Source organism: Parus major, chromosome 1 (assembly GCF_001522545.3).
Source record: "Parus major isolate Abel chromosome 1, Parus_major1.1, whole genome shotgun sequence".
NCBI lineage: Eukaryota > Metazoa > Chordata > Aves > Passeriformes > Paridae > Parus > Parus major.
In genome coordinates this window covers 16,886,889-16,901,767 of record NC_031768.1, presented here as the reverse complement: position 1 = coordinate 16,901,767, position 14,879 = coordinate 16,886,889, and the positions used below count along the sequence as shown (strand labels likewise).

General features: G+C 39.6%; 1 long non-coding RNA gene across 2 annotated transcripts in view; it reads left to right on the top strand.

The window, feature by feature from the left end:
• The window catches only part of LOC117244007, a 16,317-nt gene extending 1,671 nt beyond the window's left edge, over nt 1-14,646 (top strand). The window contains exons 2-3 of one of the 2 annotated variants that reach the window (XR_004496290.1): nt 1,239-1,334; nt 14,066-14,646. This is a non-coding gene — a long non-coding RNA (uncharacterized LOC117244007). Of the gene's footprint in view, nt 1-1,238; nt 1,335-2,017; nt 2,121-14,065 lie in introns of those variants that run through there. The other variant, XR_004496289.1, reaches the window with a different exon arrangement.
• Nucleotides 14,647-14,879: the final 233 nt, after the last annotated feature.

Genomic DNA, 14,879 nt, shown 5'->3' with positions numbered 1-14,879 from the left:
CCTTCCCGCACCTTCCCGCACCTTCCCGCACCTTCCCATCTTCTGGTTTCTGTGACTTTTCAAAAAGGATAACATGTCTTTGCAATGATATTAGCAAGTTCTCAGCACTCTGAAATACACCCAAGGAGGACCCACAGATCCTTTTCTTCTCTGTTTATCTCTAGTTTGTACAGACAGTCCACAATCAACTCAATACTACTATTGGTGGTGTGCTGCTCCAGCCCTGCTCTTTAGCACAGAGCTAATGCTGGTGGCTACACATGTACATAGCTTTCAGAAATACCTTATTTAAAACCCTGATAGAGCAATTCCAAAGCATTTCATGGTTTGTTTAATCTCCTGCTACTGAAAACAGGCAAGTATGTAAAAATAATCTGTTCTCATTAATGTTAAAACCAGCTTTAAAGTTCATGTAAAAAAAAAAGCCTTACAATGATTTTTGGTTGCAATCTTGAGGTCATTTGACATCTGTTACTTTGATTATTTGGCAATAATATGAAGATATTATTTCACACCTCATATATGCAAATGTATATAATTTATATTGTTTGCTTTACTTGTCTAGGTGACTGCTTAAGAAATTCTGCCATACTTCAGTGATTTAAAGATGGGTTAAGAGGATAACAGATGTGTTAGGTCCATCCTGCTTTCAGAGGGAGCTCAGGTCACAAAAGTAGCAGACTGGTGCTCATAGGAGAGTACCAGACTGTTCCTGTTCCCTAAATGTCTGTAAGGCAAGTCTGGCCCTCAGCTGCAACTTCGTGCCACCAAGTGCAGGACTGATGAGAGCTTGAGACAAAGGAGATTCTCACCTATTCCTGCAAGAGGTACTGTTTGCATAATGTTAGCAACCATCAAAAGCAGCCACACAACAGCCCAGTTTGAGACTTTCAGGGGTCATTGAATTCAACCTCCTGCTCAAAGCACAGCTCCAGCTCTGGGCAGGTGCATCATGACACAAACAGGTAGGGCTGTGGTTGGTCACCCTATGGAGAAATATCCCATTTCACATAGAACTCATCAGGCACACTGTAAACAAATGGCTAATCCTAAACCAGAGTAAATTAAATGTGTGCTTAAACACATTTCAGTGATCAAATTTTAAGGTATTTGAGGCTAGATCCCACTAATAACCCTTCATAAATAATTAATTATTGTGGCAGGTCCCCACAAAGTAATTTTGGTTTTGTACCCTGTATACATAAATTCAATCCCTCAAAATTTTTTTAATTGCACAGAACAAAAGACTGATGGAACAAGAGAGCTTCAGGGGCAGGGGGCAGATGACTTTGCTTCATGGAGTGAAATTAGACTGCCACTTAAGATACAAACCAGTAAGTATAATATTGCAAAGATCTTGCATGGCTTGCCATGTGAGGAAAAATACATGATACCTTTTTTACTGAAAAGTGAGAGCTGAAATGCAGGATAATTTAAAACACCATTTAAAATTATGTTCTAAAATTAGAAGGCAGAAAACATTAAGATTATTAGGACTATTTTCCTGAGTACTTGAATTATCTCTTTCACTGGTTTCCATTACACCAGGATCAGGAACCTGTTCCATCCCTTAGCCCAAATGACTTGCTAAAATGGACACCAAAAGGATACAGTGTGTTGATGGAAGTATGTTCAAATTTTTTATGTTTACATTTTTATCATATTAAAATAAATTACCTGACTCATTTCAGATTGCTTTTCATCCTCTGTTTGTGTGAGAATCACCTTAATCATAAATTATAAACACCAATATAGTGTTTCTCCACCGGTTTAATTAACTAAATTGTACTTCAAGTGCAGTGGATTGAAAAAGGTCAGTTTATCAAAACATTCAAACTTTAAAAATGTATGTCTCATCAGGAAGGTGAAAAGAATTTGTAAATAATGAGAGAGTATTGTTTTTGCAGGTCTATTCACAACTTAGAAGTCATAGAATTAATAGCTCTTGCCCTCTACATCTACATTATTTAGAATGGAAAAGAAAATTGGTGTTATTCCAAATTCTGTGTTGTTTCAGAGCTCTGAATAAACAGCTCAATTGGATGAAACAGTTCACCTGAAATGAAGGAAAAAGCTCTCCCTCAATCTGAGCAAAAGAACACTTTTAAAAGGCATTAATAAAAAAGGGTATAATAAAACTAAAAGGTATGGCTATGAAACAAAGGGGTCTTTGGCCTTCTTTAGCATGGAGAATGCCAGCATAGCTTGCTGCAGTGTCCTTACAGCATCAGGCCTGCTCCTGGGGGCAGCACTGGGGGAGATGATGGATGGAATATTTCCTCAAAGATATCCAAGCAGCAGAATGGGAGCGCTGCAGTTTCCCACAGCTCACCGGACTGACAGGTGCCCATGCCCTGCCTCTGCCTCTCCTGCCTCCTTCCCCCCCCACCCTTGTGCCCTGCCATTGCCCAGCCCAGGACTCTGGGACTTCCCTGCCAGCTGCCCAAGCCCTGCTCAGAACTTCACAGCCATCAATTTAAAATAAACAGAGCATTTGCCTGCTCGGGCTGCTGCTCCCTTCCCTGCCTGTTCCTCTGCCCCATTGCCCCCATGCTGCCCAGCCAGCTCTGTCCCTGCTCTGTCCCAGCCACCACCCTGCCCTGGTTCCTCCACATCCACACACTTCCCTCCCAGCTCAACCCTGTGGCTGGTGCTGCTGAGGATACAGAGCCAAGCCACAAGGAGAAGCACTTCCCAGCCAGTTTGTTTACTTCACCTGGCTGGAGGACACATTTCCGTGTGTTTGGGGGTCAGGAGCTTCACCTTGAGCTCACCACGTCTGAGCTTCTGACATGGCTATTTCTCCAGCCACCATAGATTAGCCAAATTCTCCAAGCTTCCCCTGTCAGGATGCTGTCCCTTTCCATTTTAGTTTTCCAGCTGCCCACTCTCCTGAACAGCGATGTTACCAGGAGGGAAGGAGCCACAGCTTGCTACTGCCAGAAAATGGTTGTAGGTGGCCACCATATCCAAACTGTGCCAGAGAAGGAAACTGAGGCAGCAGCTAGAGACTGCTAAGGAAAGTACCTCTAGCCTCCAGGATGTCCTAGGCCTTTCTGCCTGTTTCCAGGAGCTTGTGTGTTCCTTCCAACTCAGGCTATTCTATGATTCCATGAAATTGTCTCACAACAACCCTCTTTCTGAAGGACAGGGGAAGTTTCCAAACCCAGCTTCTGAGATCTGCTGGGAGAACAAACCTTTTATGTTTGTCCCTGTGTTACAGAAGGCAAAGAAAATGCAACTCTCTTCAGTACAAGTATAATTTCAGATCTGGAAAAATAATCAGAGTTCCTTAAATCTTTTATCTTTCTTCAAATCATAGAGAACAAATGTTTACAGCTGATTCCACATGGCTTTTTATTTTCTTCCCGGGAGAAATTAGATTTCTCAGTTGAAGGAATTGAGCTACAACCAGAAAAAAAGGGAGGTTATCATACCTTGCAGAAATTTGTATACAGCACAAGCCACTCTTTGCACTTTCTGCCCTGAAGAATCATCCATCCCCTTCAGCACAGCCATGCAAGCATGACCTGATTCAGCACAAGAGACTCTACTCACAGAGGAAGGGCAGCCTGTGCAGAAAAAAGGCAGTACAACACAGACAGATTTTATTCCTGGACCTGTAACCTTGTTTAAAAAGAAAAAAAAAAAAAAAAAAAAAAAAAAAAAAAAAAAAAAAAAAAAAAAAAAAAAAAAGAGAAAGAAAAGTTGAACATTTCATCCGTCATAATTTCTTCTGTTGTGGTTTCTTTTCCACAAGTGAAAAAAGAGGACAATTGTATAGTGGATCTGAACAGGAAATACTTTAGTTTGACTGTCAAGATTTTTTCTTAGAGATTGAAATTGTTTTCTTTCTCAAATTGTAATGAACATAATGAAAAGTTGAAATCTGGGTAATATTTTTTTAAACTTCTGCCAGAGCACTGCAGTAATGAGGTGACTTATACATGCTGCAGTGTAAGCAGCTGCTCCTTCAAAGGCTTAATACTCTCCATTCTGCTTCAGAGAAACAAGGAATGTATAGGCTTTTTTGAGTCTTTTAGGTGTTTCTTTGCACCTGTACCTTTAACCTTCTATTGCACCCTTAGAATTAGGTCATGTGCTTGCTACAGGCCCACAGACAAAGAGGCAGAATGCATGCTTTTAGATCACAGGGTGATCCAGTATGACATTCACTCTGCAAGGGCATATCCACAGGCACCAAGCACCTAAATTGAACAGATTATTTTTTTCAGTTAATTACCTTAGAATGAAGAGCATGTGTCTTTTATCGAGAAAACAAAATTTTAACAACTATATTTAACTGTACTCATAATTCCATTATAAAAACATATGTGATGAATCTTGTAGGATTTTACTATTTCATAACTTGTATTTGATATATTTAACATCTCTCCCTGCATTTCAATACTATTTATTAACAAATAAGTGTTGCAAGGTGCAGTTTAAAGAGCATATGCTTCTAGTATTTAAATTAAATTACGTATTATGATAGATCCTTTTGTCTGTAATCATTTCTTGGCATAACTTTGTCAAACCCAGAGTCTGTTGTGCTAGTGTTTGCACAAGTAGTAATGGAAGTACTTGGCCTATTTTCTAAACCCCACTAAGTGCAGGTTTTAGTCATTCCATGTGGCTTCAGCTGATCCTGTCTCAGTGGTCACAATGTCACAGTGGTCACAGTGTCAGAGCTGATGTGGATCAGGCACCTGCTCTCACATGCACAGTGTTAGCAGCCCAGGCACTTCAAGCAATTGATCTGATTAATTCAAGCACCAGTAGGTTAAGAAGTTTCATAAAGATCACACAGTGAAAACCCCAGGAAAAAGACCTGCAAGTAATGCTTTAAAAGAAAGTAGCTGAAGTTCCATCTGCCCCATCCTTTTTCCTGGCCTCCTGTACCCCTGTGAGCCCCATCAACTTCAGTGGGAATGACAAGGTTTTTTACATTTTCTATCAAACCTGATATTTTAATTGCATTTACAGCTTCTCTAAGCTATGATTAAATAACTTCTGTCTTCATACCATTCACTCCTGCAGTCAGTCAGGGCAAGTACCTGCCCTGTAATGCCCGAGAAACTTCCTGAAGGGAGGTGACTACTCCTCCTTTGCCCACATATAAAACATATAGAAGAAAATTATTATATGTTCATTATTACAGTTTCTATAGTTTTTTATGTTAATAATGGTAATAAATAGTAGTAATAAATAGTGTTAGTTAGTAGTAACAATGAAAGTAATTGTGATGTTATTTTAGGGAAATGTAATGGAGAAGAAAACACTTCTAGAAGAATGTTTAAAGAAGTCACAACAGAAGTAAAATATCATCAATCAATAACAAGAAGATTCTTTGTTCTGAGAAAATCAAACACTTCTGATTATGAATATGGCAAAGGCATATGAAATATCTTTTCAAAAGAAGCTATTTTAAGATTTTTCAGTGCCACTCCCATTTTTTCTTTGAAACTTGATTAGATATTGTGTGTTAGAACAGGTGTACTTTGTTTTGAGTTGAATTATAGGGAATCAAATCCTGGTTTCATTTCAGGAAAACACTTATCTGTAGGCTTAAGAGTGTTTATATTCAAAACAACCCCTATAGTTGTGCTTACTATTGAGCATCTGTTTGTGTCCTTCCAAGGAGGACTTAAGCAAGTAATTAACATTGACATATGTTTACACACTGCCTTGGATAGGGATGTTTTCCTTGTTGAGGCTTTGCTCTCAACTCATGTAAATAACTGGCTTCACAATTTACCTGTATGAGGTGTAATTAGTGCAGAATCCCATCCCTCAGCTGCACAAAGCAGATGGTTAAACTATCCTTGTTTCCTAGGGAATGGCTGTATATCACAAAAGGGTGGCTTTTCACTCAGAAGATCTCTCATTGGGAATATATGTTCCAGGCAACTTATTTTAATTCTTTTGTTCCTTTTCATACTTTTTAACTCCTGCTGTGAGTCACATCCCATTACATAACTGCAGGGAAGCCCACTGAGAATAAACTCCATTACTTTGCCAGAATTACAAATGCCACAAGTAGGCTTCTGGCTTGCACTTAAGGTGTTTTCCCCTTAATTCTTCCTTGTTTTTCTCCTATTCCCCCCTTCTGCCCTGCCCTCCTGCAGCTAAAGCAGATGCTTTCTTCAGGTGTAGGGCTGAGTCTTGTAACTGACTTAGAAAGGAATTTAATACACATATTAGGTGCAGGTAGGGCATCAAGGAGATTTCTTACTACCTTTCTCTTAAAATTTGACAAACCTGAAGCACAAAATGATACAAAATCTTCCAACTGTAATACTTCATATTGTGTTAACATCAGGTCACAATCTGCTGTGGTTTTGTCTCTCTTACGAAGAAAGTGAAGGGAGGGTGAACTAGGATTGAGAAAATTCAATTTGTTAAGACAGTGAATATTGAGGAAACAATGCCTCCTGCAAGACAGTATTCTTTCCAGGTTAGCCATGAAATTTGTTACATTTATGTTTCTTGTGAAGTACCCCAGTTATCCTAAGGTTACACATTGTGTCCCTGTCCTAACCTGATACTGCTGAGTGCTACTGATACCAATACTTTATGGTTGGACAAAATGGTTTTAAAGCTCTTGTCCAACCTAAACAATTCTGTGATTCTAAGATATTTACAGCAAAGAAAGAACTAGTCCCTATTAGTGTAGATTCAACTTTCCTGAAATATTTTAACTGATTGTCATGGAATTTAGATCAGGTCTTGTTTCTTTCATGTTCACAGATCTATCTATATACTTGCTTTGATTTTATCTGGAATACATCTGTGTGATTATCATTTATTTTGAAGCAGAATTGAGCACATAAAATTCTTATTTTAATTCTCTCTGTCAAATTCCACTCCTCTTTTTTGGCCTCAATGCCAAAAGCAGGATCTGCCCCTTGACTTCCTGATTACTATTCATTCAGGAAATCCCAGGCTGTGCCTTGTATCAGAAGATGCAGCTGCACAAAGCATATTTGTTCAAAAACTAAATGTCACAAGGAAAGTGTAACATCAAATTTGCTGCCTTTCATCAGTTTCAGATGCAGGACTCAGGTTCCTCCTGGAGCCTCCATCAATCCCAATTCTATGGGCAATGGAACAGATGTGGAAGTGGTCACGGATTCCTTGCTGGAGTGCCAGTGCCAGACTGCCCCAGCACAAGCAGCAGGCTGCTACAGTGAGTCACAGCTTACTGAATAGTGCATTAATTCATGACCCTGCAATAATTCCCTTGCCCAAGAGCAAGCCCATGACAGATACTTAACATTTAACTAACTATGTGGTTGATCCTAGCTGTCATTCCATTTTCCTTCTCCCTCCCACAGTGTTGTGACACCAAACAACACATTTATGTTAGATTAGTGTATTTATGTCAGGAGTGCAGAATTCAGTAAAGTAGGGAAAAGCGTATGCTATAGTTTCAGGATGGGAGACTGGGAAAACAGTGTTTCTAAAAGAGACTTTAGGATCCTGGTAGCCAAACATAAATTCCTACCCTGATGCTGTGGCCAAAGCAGATAATGGTCTCCTTGGACATGGAAACGGGCACATAGTGAGTAAAAGCACTCAACATGTTTTGACACTGCTGTGATCACCAAGAGAATATTGTGCCTTGTTCTGGTGACTATAATCGAGGAAAGATGTTGAGAGAGAACAGATGTCAAAGGAGAGGCTTGACAATGACTAATAGATTGGATGGATAACATGTCAAAGAGAAGAGCTCACAGGGCTCCAGCATCTCACTGCATGAGGAGAGGAAGCACATTGATCAATGGGTGTGTACTCACCAGTGGGAGTAAACATTTAACAAGAGCCCTTTGGGCTAACATACAAAATCAGTAAAGTGGCATTTGAAATTCTGTGCAGATGAGTGAAAAACAATGTACACAGGGAAAACTAACACAGAGACAGCCCAGTACTAAAGGTGATCTAAAAATCAAAGCAGATGTTAGTAATTATCAGGTGGGCATTGAAGGAAGATAGGCTGAAAACAGGCCAAACAAGCTGATTGTTCATATTGTCAGTAGTAGTTAAGCTGTAGAAACACTTACTGAAGGATGTTATAGATTCTAGTTATCTGCCTAAAAAGGTAACAATGAATTCAGTGTAGAAATACATCTCTCAAGGGGTTTTAGGTATAACTGCACCACCTTTGGCTCAGGATTCTCAGATACTGTACAGCTGCCTGGAGCAGATATTTTTCCTCAGTATTTATTACTGGATGCTGCCAGTGACAGGTTCCTGGACTTGATGAGTGTTTGATCTGGCTTAGAGTAACATGAGCCAGAAGCTGGAGGATGAATGTGGAAAACTGAAGTGGAAAGAAAGAGTTTGCATGTGGACTATAAGGTGTTTGTACAGAAATGATGGGAATATCCAGAAATATTTGATGGCATCCTTTTTTTCTGTAACTGTTCTTTAGGACCCTTTGGCTAAGACAGCTCGCATTTCTATTATTTAAATTTATATCTTTTCATGTGTGTGCTTTTTTTAACATCATAGCTGCTATAAAATGTAGCTTTTAGTATAACCAGGGGGAAATAAAACACTAAATTATATCTGCCATGTTTGATCAAAAAGTTAGTGACATTTTTACCTACCAAATAAACTGGATGGAATTATTTTTTGTCTTTATTCTTAATATCTCTAGTTAAATTCTACTTTTAGGCTGTAACACCCTTCTAGTCATGATGTCCCATAAGCTGAACAGGTAGGAGCAATAGAAATTGAGCAAGAGAGAGTGTATGGGTGAGTGTAAAACAATAGAGTTTTAGAAGCTAAACTCATATCTTTTTTTTCCTAAACAATGTGATTTCATTGTGCAATTTATTTTAACATGTTTTTCTGACATGTTATCTGTACAATTTAGTTGCAGGATTTTAGTTTTTATCTGTATAGACCTAGAGTGGACAACAGGACCCCCCTAGGTACCACAATTTCAGAAGAGAATTTCCTCAGGTCTGTGCAGGTGCTTAACACTGAAAGACCATGTTTGGTAGAGGGAACAGCAGTTTATGGATATTTGGGCTTCAGCCTTCTAAAGTTTGATTATTTCAAATTGTAGAACACTGGTAGATTGGTTGGTCTTAAACATTTACAGTCTAAAAAAGTATGAACCCAAAATTAAAAGATAATCCAAAATGTAGATGTGAGCAACTTGGAACTTGATTTTCAATTGTGAGACTGCCTGTATTAATTTTGAAAATTGAAATTTATGATGCCAGCTTATCTCCTGTTACCACAGGTTTCATCATTATGGAATATATAATAATGTACAGAGTTGTCAATTGATTTGTAATAGTAGTTTGAAGAGCTTCACATAGCTTCAAAATCACTTGTTAGAACAGCAAATTAGGCCATGAAACCTCCAGACAGCTGCAAGGGCAAGAAAATACCCCATTACCAGTCATGGATGGCTTACCCAAGAACTAAAAAGAGAAGTTTTGTGTATTGAACATTCCAGTTATGTCAGATAATAATGCATGCATGATAATGTGCTCTATCCACCCTAAATTTGTTCCTAAAGAGGCTCCTGGTGTTGCTAACAGACTTGTGTGGAGCACAGGAAGACTGGCTCCAAACAGCCTTGAGCTTGTGACCACTGTGTAATTGAAAGCAGTATGTCTTAATCACTGATTCATAGACTAGAAGAGTCTATGAATGAAAACAACTTCAGCAAAACTGAAGCCAGCTGGACATGAGCCATTGTGTGCCCAGCTGGCCAAGAAGGCCAGTGCTGCTAGCAATACTGGCTACAGCCTTTGCAGCAATGTTGATTAAGTAAAAGGCTTATTTCCAGAGGGATCAGGGAATACCATCAAAATTTGCTCTCTAGTGTGTAGGAAGTCCCCATTCCTAGAGATCCCAAAATCTCCTCTCCACCCTCCTCAGTGAAAGCAGCTAGGCAGGGCAAACTTTGTGCCTGTGAACAGCTATAGCTGCTCCGCAGGGTGAGAAATGGTAACAAGTTGCATTTCCTTCAGGCAAATCCCGCTGTGCTTTTCTGAGCTTGGGTCAGGAGCACAGATGCCTTCTTAGGAATGTCTGTTTAGCCCAATTTTACAGAAGCAGCCTCTAAGTTAATGAACTGGGAGGTGTATCTTTACGTGCTCTTGTCTCTATCCCAACTTTATACCAGTCAGAAACCAAGAGTGTGGTGTCCCAGCATCTGAGAAAGGCAGGATTTCACAGACCCAGAGACAAACAGGACACCAGGATGCCAAAAAGCACTGCTCACACTCAACCTGAGCCCTCCAGCACAGCAGTGGTTTGGTCAAGGTCAGGAGCTGACAGAGTTTAGAACAGAAGAAAGCTTGAAGATTTTCTTCTCTGTTTATTTCCTCATCTAGCTGCTTCTCCTCCTGGACAAATGCCACAGCAATAGTGATATCTTTGACCTTAGTTTTACTGCCCAACTTAATTATTGACATTTGTAGGTGGGAAGGAGGCAACAATAACAATAAAAAGAGAAGAGACCAAAGTGTCTTAAGTTATGATGTTTTTATCTATTAAACAAAAGGACTAAGAGTAGGGTCTGACTGTATTCATACATTGTTACAAAGCCTCCAACAAATTTAACCAGGTTGTGTTTCAAATCACGGGATTTTTAAATCTGTATTTCCTACACTTTTTAAAATTTGTCTTTTCTGTATATTTAGATTTGGGTCTATTTCCCAGATTCCCTCTGTTAATCAAAAAGAAACATAAAGAAAAAAGACAGCTGGAATTTTTATTTATGCAGTTGATATGAATAGCCAGAGGTTTAAGAGACACATAGATTGCCAAGAGACAGAAGATAAAAATCACAAGACCTGTAAAACAGAGCTTTGAGAAGAAATAATAATAAAGGTTTAGAGAGAAGCTATGAACAAAGAAGCTTTTGACGTTTTTTTCTGATAGATTTGAAAGCAATAGCATTGTGAACATGTAGCAGCATAACTTGTTTTGAATGTCGTGGTCTGTTATGCCTGGGTTCCATCAGGAGATGCTTTGTCTGTCTGGAGAGATCATCGGTCATGCAAATCGGCTGCTGAGCATTCTGGACTCTGTAAGTCTTTATGACTAATTTCTACTATCTGCTTGAGTTCAGAGATGTTTTGAAAATGAAAAGTTTAAAAAGCAGGGATATAACATTTTTGGGATGGGTACTTCTAAAACAGGTTCAGTAAATGAAGCTATAATAATTATCACATCTGAGTAGAACAAATTGACTACATTTTCCAAAGCCATGTGATATAATCAGGTTAAGAAGGCTAATACTGACTTTTCATGGTGAGGAGCAGTCTATATTTAGACACAGAGCTAATTCTATAAGCTCTCAGCACATTTTTATTTTGTCCTTTCATCTTTTCACTTTGATGATCCGAGGTGTCACCATCTCCCCAGCCTTCTTTCTGCCTACCTCTCAGTTCATGTCCCTCACCTCCCCAGCTCTGCAAACCCTTCCATTCTCCCTTGCTTTCTTCCCAGGTGACCTGCAGTGTTACTTTTGTACAAGGCATTGCTTTTGCACACACATCCTGCACCTTTGATGCCTTCATTTCTTTGTCAGTTCAGTATTTGTACCTCTCGTCTCCCACAGAGGAGCTGGTGCCTAAAGAGTTTCATTACAAAGAATGTTGGGAAGAAAAGGTCCCTTCATGGGGGCCATAGGGCAGTTCCTCTGTGCTTTGAGAACCACAGGAAGCAGGAGATTCCTGCCTGAGACACACTTTCACCTCTGCTGGTGCCTGGCATCCACTGTCGTTGCAATGGACAACGGTTTGTGTAAGTCTGACCAATGCTGCAGCAGAGCAGAGGGAAGTTCACTGAGTGAACACACATATCTTCTCATTGTTATGTATTGGACAAGCCTTATGAAAGCTGAAATGATCCAGCACATGCTTCCAGATGTATAATAGGAATGCAGTTCTGCAGATAATAACCATTCCTCATATGCTCATCAGAGCTGAATCTCAGACTCACCTGTGGCTCTCTGTAGATGGCAGAGGCACAGTCATCATTATGACAACCACAAAAATACCACTGTAAGCATAAAGGCAATAATAAGATCCACTCAGTTACTCAGGAAATGCTCTGGGGCTTTCAGCCAGTTTTGGACATGGAAAGCTGTATACATGGACACAAATCAGGACATTAATCTCTACCAGATTACAAATGAAGTCTGTCCAGAATATTGCAGCAGTCAAATATACATCCAGCAGGGAAACACAGATGTGCTCATCTTGGACTGGTTCTTTTCCCTGGCAGGTTGGACAAAGAAAACTAATTTCCATTATAATAATTCTATACAAAAGTTGCTTTTCCCAATGCTTTCTAATTTCTTCTGTTCATACAAAAAGATGAAAGTTCCATCAGAGGATGACACTCTGATGAGGTCAAAACCCACAGGAAATTGAAGGAGCAATTTAATCTTCAAAACTCTTCAAAAATTACAGAGGCCTAATATCAGAGGTGCACATCAGCTCATAAATATGATTACTGAATATCAATTTGCTCTACTAGGTGCTCTAAAGAGACAACAGATTAATCCCTGTACTATATTTTTTCTATCTTTCTGACAACTGCAGGGGACTCTATTTCTGTTATTACTCTACAAAGCCACTAAGGCAGTCTAAGATTTGAGTCCTGCCTAACTCAGGCCCTCAGCTATAAGACCCATTCCACCAAAGTCGGATATGACCAACAGGAACCAAGTAGCATCACTTCCTGACTAACAGATCTACTTCTAGTCAAGAGAAGAGGACACTTCTGTGAGTGCTACCTCTGTAAAGAATGAGTATCTCATTGGAGCTTCAGTGAGAAGAGATTGAGATTTGTTGCTTGCAGAAGAGATTATGTGTCTTCTGTCTCAGTGGATTCAACCCAGTTCTGTGTTTTCTTCTTGTTTAAATTAAGAAATGTCAATAAATAGAAAACAAGCATACATACAATGCCACAGTCACTTGGACTTGATTTAAAGGAATCCCAGTCTGCTGAAGGACACTTGGCTTTATTTCCTGAGAATGCATTACAGTGGTTCTTTAGTGATAAATAAATAGGTGGCATTTGCAGCCTTTTCTCCTAAATCATTCTTAGTTCTCTCATCCTTAGCTGCCAATGTCACAAGTGTAGTTTTTTCTGCTCTTAATTAAAGAATTGTGATGTCTGACATTTCCCCAATTTCTAAATGCACTTCAGTGCCTTCATTTTAGACAGGCTTTTGCCCATGATTTGATTCATGTCACCTAACTTTAATGCCAGGTTTCTCATCCAAGTCATTTGTGCAGACATCCTCAACAATCCTTGGTGAGAGGTAGACACTTCTGTAGGATGACATATTTCATGTGAAGTAATGGGTTAAAATCTCATAAGATGAATCCCATAGCCACATACCAATTTCATTCAGCTGTGCCCAGGCAGAGCTAGGCACCAGCGAGAGACATTCCTTATACCCAACATGCTTGGCAGAGAAACAGCAAAAAACCATGTAGAGGAAAATAAGTGATTTAGAATTAGCATAGCTTCTTGCTTCCAGTGAGTAGTAATAAACAGTTGACTAATGCTTGTTGTGCTTTATGATAACATCCCAATTGATCAAAAGCCATTAAAAAAAACCTCCAAAATTATTTTTTAAATACTCTGAATGTATCTTTTGATACAACAGTACCCCATCACAGTTATAGTAAAGCAAAATTTGACCAAGTGGTGTCCGGAGTTCAGGAACTGCAACAGTTCAGAGAGATGGCAGGGTTGGGACACAAGTCAGGTCTATCCCATAATTCTGGTAACAAGAGCCTCCTATTACAGCAGTGGCAGTCTCCCCTCAGAGTTAATTGCTTCTGGTGTCATAATCATGGAACTTGGTTCTGTCCTCGCCTGCCTCTCACATGTGAACCACAGTGGCTGGGCTGCTTTCCTCATCCATTCTAAATGGATAAAGAAAAAAACTTCATGCCTGTGCCCATCTTCTGAGCAATTAATCTTTTGATTAATTTGATTAATCATTATATATATTTGCTATGTTGAAGATATAAGTGATCATGTACATGTCATGTGTTAATTCTTATTTCAGCTTGTACTGCACCACCTTGTCATTTATTTCATCAGTCTTCAAAATCAGAAGCGCAGAAGCCCGTCCTGCCCCCAGGGCTGCCACCAGACAAGCCAGCCCTGAATATGGCTGTGGCTCAATGCAGCCATGAAGGCAGAGGAAATTCAGCTATCCAGCTTGTCAGAAGCAATAAATACTGTGTATCACAAGAAAATCATTCTGACTGGTGGAAAGTAAGGGATTTGGAAGGGTACATATGCCCTGCAGAAGGATTTTGTTCCATGACCAAAATCTTCCACATATCTCATCTTCAAAGACAAGACTGCAGACAGTCCTGGCAGATTTCAGGATCTATGTTAGAATTACCTCAGTAGATTTAAACATTGCTCTACAAGCCTCGTTGTCTTCTATACAACTCCATTTTCGATGCCATCCTTGGCTGGTAGGTTGAATAAAATTTACAGCAGTCACTGCCTAGTGCAATAACTAAGATATCCAGTGGCCTTATTTTTCACAGGTGCCTGAAGAAGGACTTGTCTATGCAGAACACATACATTTTTTCCGATTATTTAGTTCATGTGAATAAAAAGAAAAAATCTCTCCTAACAAACGTTTCCTCTTGTGTGTATGCAAACCAGTTTTAGATCAGCACTATTACAATTGCAGTGGCAGAGACAGCATGGGAGACCTGTGGGAACTGCTGAGGCACAAAGCCTGTGTCACTTCAGTCTCTACTCAGCTTTAGTAATACTTTTCCCCTAAGGCAGAGCATCCCTACCCTGCACAGAGTTTATTACTCTTTTAGAGGTTCAAAAATGGAGAAAGTCCCTTCAGT